Source organism: Myotis davidii, unplaced genomic scaffold, assembly GCF_000327345.1.
Source record: "Myotis davidii unplaced genomic scaffold, ASM32734v1 scaffold1494, whole genome shotgun sequence".
Taxonomy (NCBI): domain Eukaryota; kingdom Metazoa; phylum Chordata; class Mammalia; order Chiroptera; family Vespertilionidae; genus Myotis; species Myotis davidii.
In genome coordinates, this window is record NW_006286246.1 from 3,521,114 (window position 1) to 3,528,559 (window position 7,446).

General features: G+C 43.6%; 1 pseudogene; it reads left to right on the forward strand.

The window, feature by feature from the left end:
- LOC102773211 overlaps positions 1-3,048 on the forward strand; it is a 5,105-nt pseudogene extending 2,057 nt beyond the window's left edge.
- The last annotated feature ends 4,398 nt before the right edge of the window (positions 3,049-7,446 follow it).

Consider the following 7,446-nt stretch of genomic DNA (forward strand, 5'->3'; position numbering starts at 1 on the left):
GCCGGGTAGAGGGGATTAATGGGGGGAAATGGGGACATCCATAATACTTTCAACAATAAAGATACATTAACAAAACAAAAAAAAATACAGCAGAGGATTCTTTCCTACAGTGTCTAGTAGTCTAATAAGCTGTAAGTATCAAATGCTTTCTTAACAATTAAAAAAAAATCCTGAGTTGTGTGAATATAGAAGTTAGGACAGCTTTACACTGTTTTTGGCCTGAGTAGGGCCCTTATTGAACAGAATAATATAAAAGGAAGCAGGTGCATAATACAGAATTTCAGCCCTCCGGGCAGGATGGCAGAGGTGGGGGTGCGTGGTGAGGGGGAACTGGAAGGACTCAGGCTGCTGCATCTTCCCAGGATCTCGCAGCTTGGGATGTTACCACATTGATGCCACTTTCACAGGAAGTTATCAGCAGAAAAGCCACAATTAATATCGACAGTTAATATCAATACAGTTGGTCATGTAGGTCATGGGAAATCCGGTTGTAAAGCTGTTTCTGGAGTTCACACTGTCGGGTTCAAAAATGGACTAGAACAGCCGTGGGCAGACTACGGCCCGCAGGACGGATCCGGCCCGTTTGAAATGAATAAAATATTGGGAAAAAAGGACCGTACCCTTTTATGTAATGATGTTTACTTTGAATTTATATTAGTTCACACAAACACTCCATCCATGCTTTTGTTCCAGCCCTCCGGTCCAGTTTAAGAACCTATTGTGGCCCTCGAGTCAAAAAGTTTGCCCATGCCGAAACCGGTTTGGCTCGATGGATAGAGCGTTGGCCTGCGGACTGAAAGGTCCCAGGTTCGATTCCGGTCAAGGGCATGTACCTGGGTTGCGGGCACATCCCCGGTAGGAGATGTGCAGGAGGCGGCTGATCGATGTTTCTCTCTCCTCAATGTTTCTAACTCTCTATCTCTCTCCCTTCCTCTCTGTAAAAAATCAATAAAATATATTAAAAAAAGAAAAAAAAAGTTTGCCCACCCCTGGACTAGAAAGAAATATTATAGTCAAGCTTGGATAACCAATGCTAAGGTTTATAAACTTGATGACTCAGTTGTCCTCCTCCAGAATGTGACAGATCCTATGGATGTAATACACCCGATGCGTTTCCTAGACACTCCAGGGACCAAAGGCAACTTCACATTAGCTGGACATGTTTCCTTTGTCGATGTCCTGGCCTCGATATATTTTTTAAATATATTTTTATTAATTTCAGAGATGAAGGGAGAGGGAGAGAGAGAATCATTGATCTGTCACCTCTGCACACCCCCTACTGGGGATCAAGCCTGCAACCCAGGCATGAGCCCTGACCAGGAATCGAACTGTGACCACCTGGTTCATAGGTCGCTGCTCAACCAGAGCCACACTGGCTGAGCTGGGCTTGGCCACGATATTTTGAATGCTGAACCTGCAGCAGTGATGGAGGTAGCTCTTCTGTTGGTAGCTGGTCATGAGTCTTGTCCTCAGCCTCAGACTTTTGAACACCGGGCTGCTATAGAAATCATGAAATGAAAGCATATTTGGATTCTACAAAATAAAATTGATTTGGTAAAAGAAAGCCTGCCTAAAGAACAGTATGGACAGATCCTTACGTTTGTGCAAGATACCGTAGAACAGTGGTTCTCAACCTTGGCTGCACATTAGAATCACCTGGGAATCTTTTTAAAATCCTGATTTCCGGAGGAATGAGGCCCAGAAATCAGGATTTTAAAAAGATTCCCAGGTGATTCTAATGTGCAGCCAAGGTTGAGAACCACTGCTGTAGAAGAAGGAGCTCCTATTATTCCAATTTCTGCTCAGCTTGAAATACTTACTGTTATCAGCTCCTTTGATGTCAACAAACGTGGCTCTACAGTTGATGACCTGAAGGGGGTGTAGCTGGTGGTAGTGTCCTAAAAGCAGTATGAAAGGTGGGCCGGGAGATAGAAGTCAGACCTGGTATTGTTTCCATAGATAGTGAAGGAAAACTCATGCGTAAACCAATTTTTTCCCAAAATTGTGTCACTGTCTGCAGAACATAATGCTGCTCCAGGAGCTCTTACGGGAATTGGAACAAAAATCAACCCCACTGTGTGCCGGGCTAACGAGTCAGGCAGGTGCTTGGTGCAGTTGGAGCTTCACCTGAGACCTTCACAGAATTAGAAATCTGTTTCCTGTTTAGACGGCTTGCAGGTGTACGCACTGAAGGAGACAAAAAAGCAGCAACGGTGCCAAAGTTGTCTAAGAATGAAGTGCTCACGGGGAACATGGGGTCCCTTCGAATGGAGAAGTTAATGCAGTCAAGGCCGACTTGGGGCAAAATCGTTTAGGCTTAATCCTGTGTCCACAGAAGTCGGAGAAAAAATTGCCTTTCGCCGAAGAGTTGAGAAACACTGGTGTTTGATTGGATGGGGTCAAATAAGAAGAGTGATGATCGCCCTAGTGGCTAGGGCCTAGCCAGCTTGGCTCAGTGGATAGAGCGTTGGCCTGAGGACTGAAGGGTCGTGGGTTTGATTCCCGCGAAGGGCACATGCCTGGCTTGTGGGCTTGGTCCCCAGTAGGGGATGTGCAGGAGGCAGCCAATCAATGATTCTCTCTCATCATTGATATTTCTCCCTCTCTCTTCCTCTCTGAAATCAATACAAATATATTATTTTTTTTAAAAAGCCCTGACCGGTTTGGCTCAGTAGATAGAGCGTTAGCCTGCAGACTGAGGGGTCCTGGGTTCGATTCCGGGACCCATCAAGGGCATGTACTTTGGTTGTGGGCACATCCCCAGTGGGAGGTGTGCAGGAGGCAGCTGATCGATGTTTCAAACTCTCTATCCCTCTCCCTTCCTCTCTGTAAAAAATCAATAAAATATATTTTTTTAAAAAGAGTGATGATCAAGCCAACAGTAGATGAAGGCTGAAAATTTTGAATGAAGTCAGATTTTCTCTTAACCAGGATATATTTTCAAAGCAATGCTGGGGAATGACTTTCACAGCTCATTACCTTAATAGTAACTGCATTTTCCTTTTCTTTTTTTTAAATATATTTTATTGACTTTTTACAGAGAGGAAGGGGGAGGGATAGAGAGTTAGAAATATCGATGAGAGAAAAACATCACTCACCTGCCTCCTGCACACTCCCTACTGGGGATATGCCCGCGACCAAGGTACGTGCCCTTGACGGGAATCAAACCTGGGACCCTTCAGTCCACAGGCCGACGCTCTATCTACTGAGCCAAACCAGTTAGGGCAGTAGCTGCTATTTTCATGTTTTGGTGATGAAAATTTAATCTCTAGTACTTAAAATAGTGTCTACAATAAATGCAAAAGTTGGCATAATGTTGGGTTGAATTGACTAGAAATTAATTACTTCCAAATAATGTCTAACATATCCATACAGGTTTGAAGCGAAACGATTGGCTACAACCAGCTCCTGCCGGAGCTCACCTACCACAGGACCTGTTTGCAATAGTGTTTTTCTTCTCATTCTCATCCTTCGGTTTGGAGCAGCTCCAGGCTTGAAGGGTTGTTGTGCCCGTAAAAACCCGAAGACACAAACACTTAGACCATCTCCCCTTTGCCATACTTTATGTTTCTTTATCTTCCCAATTTTGAGTGAAAAGAAATTAGTAGATTCAAATAAAATTATCCTTTAAAGCATGAAAAAAAAGAATTTCAGTTATTTTCTTTCACCTCCTTCACAACCCTGTGCCCCCTCTCTCCCGTCTCCCCCCGCCCCCGTCTCTCCCCGCCCCCAGGGATGACTAGGCTTTGGATTAGGGGAATGGTGAGGGGAAGCACCCGGAATGACTTCCCAGCAAGAAGCCCGGCTTGCTGGCAGTCAGGAGAATGTAACCAAGGGTGTGGCTGGGTGAAGGAGGGAACTCAGGTTGGAAGCAGATAATGGATGTCCTGAAAACAAACACAAGGTTGGTTACAGGAAATTGAGAAGCATTTTAGCTGAAGTGAAACACAACCAAAGTACTTTTTCAGGCCCTGGACAGTGTTGCTCAGTGGTTAGATTCTGTTCCCAGCCAAGGGCACATACTTGGGTGGGAGGTTGGATCCCAAACCCAATCTGGGCAAGTGCAGGAGGCATACCATCAGTGTCTCTCTCTCACACACTGATGTTTCTCCCTCCCTCACTTCCATTCTCTCTAAAAATCGATGGGGGGTGAGGGGAGCAGTTTTTAGGCAAGGTAGTCTGGCATTGACATCATAAGGGGCAGGCTAGTTAAGAAGCTGTTGCATGAATCCTTGTATGCAGCACCAAGAGCCAGGTTAGGGTATCAGCTATGAGAGCTGGAAGAAAAAGTGATTTTCAGGGATGCAACAACAGGATTCAGGGGCAGCTCAGTCGCTAATAAAAGGCCTTGATCTCGTGAGAACAGAATATCACTGAGACACCCAGGCAGACTGCATCCAGGTGCTTCTTGGTTGTTCAGATGATGATACTTTGAGACTAAATTGACCCCCAGGACATGCCTTTTTAAATTTTTTTATTTAAGTATCGTTTGTACACAATTTTGTGTGTGTGTTTAATATGTTTTTATTGATTTTTAGAAAGAGAGGAAGAGGGGGAGAGAGAAACATCAATGATGAAAGAGAATCATCCGTCAGCTGCCTTCTGCACACCCCCTACTGGGGATCCGGCCGGAACCCGGGCCTGTGCCGTGACCCGGAATCGATGCACCCACTATGAGCCTGAAACCCGGGCATGTGCCCTGACAGGCAATTGAACCAGTAACCTCTTGGTTCATGGGTTGACGCCCAACCACTAAGTACACGAGCCAGGCAGTTGGTATACAACCTTATATTGGTTATATTAGTTTCAGGTGTACAATACAATGATTTGACATTTTTATACCTGACAATGTGATCACCCCACTAATTCTAGTAATCATCTGTCACTGTATAAACTATCCCAATATTATTTTTTTTAATTTTTTATTACAAAGGGTATTACATATGTGTATCCCAATATTATTGACTATATTCCCCTATCCCTTTCGCATTTTTATTCAGTCATTTCATTTGCAAGAGAGAAAGAATATACAAACTGGATATTGATAGATCCTCCCTTCCCCCAACTGGTGGGCGGAGTATGACGTAACCTGCAGCTCGGAAATATCTGAGTGACTAACCATGTACCTTATATGGACTATACATTGGACCACCAATCCACACCTGCCAAATACCCTAAGCCCTTGTCCTATATGGACCATACAGTAAGCCACCAATCAGTGTGCGTCGAGTACACTAAGCTCCACCCCTTCCCATTCCGCCCCTCAAAAGGCTGCCCACCTCTACACGTGCTGCTGTTCTCCCCTTGTGAGACAGCCTGGCAGGTGCTTCTCCTCTGATAAAGCCTGTAGTCCTGGTTTTCGGCCTCCGTCTGATTTTTCAGATATTCTGATTTACTCAGGTATCAGATGACATATGATGAGACCAGAATATGACAAAGGAGTTGAGTGTATATAATAGGTAATTACAGTAAGATGGGATATGAGCTATGAAAGGGATGAAGTACAGTGGAAAGAAGGTAAGATCAACAGTTTAGATGTACCTTATTGTGTTCAAGTATTGTTGAAACCAGAATGAGAGAGAGAGTGAGCTGGTGAAAATATTAAAAAAAAAAACAAACAAACATATTGGAGGTACTCACCAGGTATAGAATATCAATTACTACCCTGGCCAGTGGGCTAAGTGGTTAGAGCATCAGTCCACATACCACAGGATCATGGGTTTGATTCATTCTCAGTCAAGGGCACATACCTGGGTTGCGCGTTCAATCCCCAGCCCCAGTAAGGGCCTGTGTGGGAGGCAACCAATTGATGTGTCTCTTTCACATTGATGTCTCTCTCTTTCTCTCTCTCTCTCTCTCCTCCCTACCTCCACTCTCTCTAAAAATCAATGGAAAAAATATCCTCGGGTGAGGAATAACAAAAAAAAAATTAGAATATCGATTAACTCTAAAAAGACTGTGGGAAATGCTGTTGAGGTGGAAGAAAGTGTGATTTAATTTATTTTTATTTGTTTTCAATTACAATTGACATTCAATATTACTTTATATTAGTTTCAGGTAAGTTATTTGTCAAATTTAAGAAGTGATCCCCCAATAGGTCTAGTACCCACCTGGCACCATACATAGTTATTACAAAGGACATGCCCTTTAGAGCAAGCAACAAAGATTGGGGAGTGGGGAAGTGACAAAAACTGTCAAGCAGGTTTGTCCTCAACATAATATCTGACATCGTTCTTCCAGAAGACACCCCAACTATGGGAATATCTGAGTTGAGACCAAGGGCCTGGGGGACATGGGAGGTAATGAGAAGAAAGTTTCTTACATTCTCTGTCTACCACATCCAAAGTACCTTTACTTTTTATGCGGCCACTGTAAGCAGTTCTCATTCAATTAGCCCAGGGATCTAGATAGACTACAGTGGACCGGGGTCTGTCCCAATAGCCAGCTCAGGATGTCACCTGCCACATCAGGGCGCCATGACTGTGGGTTTCCCTTGAATAAACTTCTGAAGGCTACTTCACAGCCATCCTCAGACCCACCACAAACTAGACCAGTAAAAAAAAAAAAAAAAAAAAAAAAAGAGAAAAAAAAAAAAAAAAAAAAAAAAAAAAACTAGACCAGTGATGGCGAAACTATGACACACACGTCAAAGGTGACATGCAAACTCATTTTTTTGGTTGATTTTTCTTTGTTAAATGGAATTTAAATATATAAAATAAACATCAAAAATATAAGTCTTTGTTTTACTATGGTTGCAAATATCAAAAAATGTCTATATGTGACACAGCATCAGAGTTAAGTTAGGGTTTTTCAAAATGCTGACACGCCGAGCTCAAAAGGTTCACCATCACTGAACTAGACCAACACATTGGTTGGAGGAGGCAAAATGTGGGTTCAGGTAAAATCGTGTTGAGCCAGTTATTAATTGCATTCATCTACACTAGGGGTCCTCAAACTACGGCCCGGGGCCACATGCAAATACAAATATTGTATTTGTTCCCATTTTGTTCTTTTACTTCAAAATAAGATATGTGCAGTGTGCATAAGAATTTGTTCAGTTTTTTTTTTTTAAACGCTGCCAAACAACCAGGGAAGGAAGGCCTATTGCACGAATCTCTTCGTGCAATGGGCCTCTAGTATGCTAATAACAGAGATCCAGCCACAGAATATCAAACACAGAAAAGTGTGTTCCCTCGTGTAAAAGAGACCCGGGTCGGCAGTCCAGCCCCTGATGTCTGCTCAACGTCAGCCCCAAATCCTCCTCCCTGCCCAGTCACCGAGCACCAGCAGCCATGACCCTTTAAAAGGGGAAGCCACCTTTTGTTTCTTGCCCTGTGTTGATTAGCAATGCACCGGCCCTTTCCTCTCTTGGAAAGTAAAAATAAACTTCCTCTCTGCACCTCTTCTTTTACTTGTCAATTCTTTCACAGCCTATGTCACTGGCCA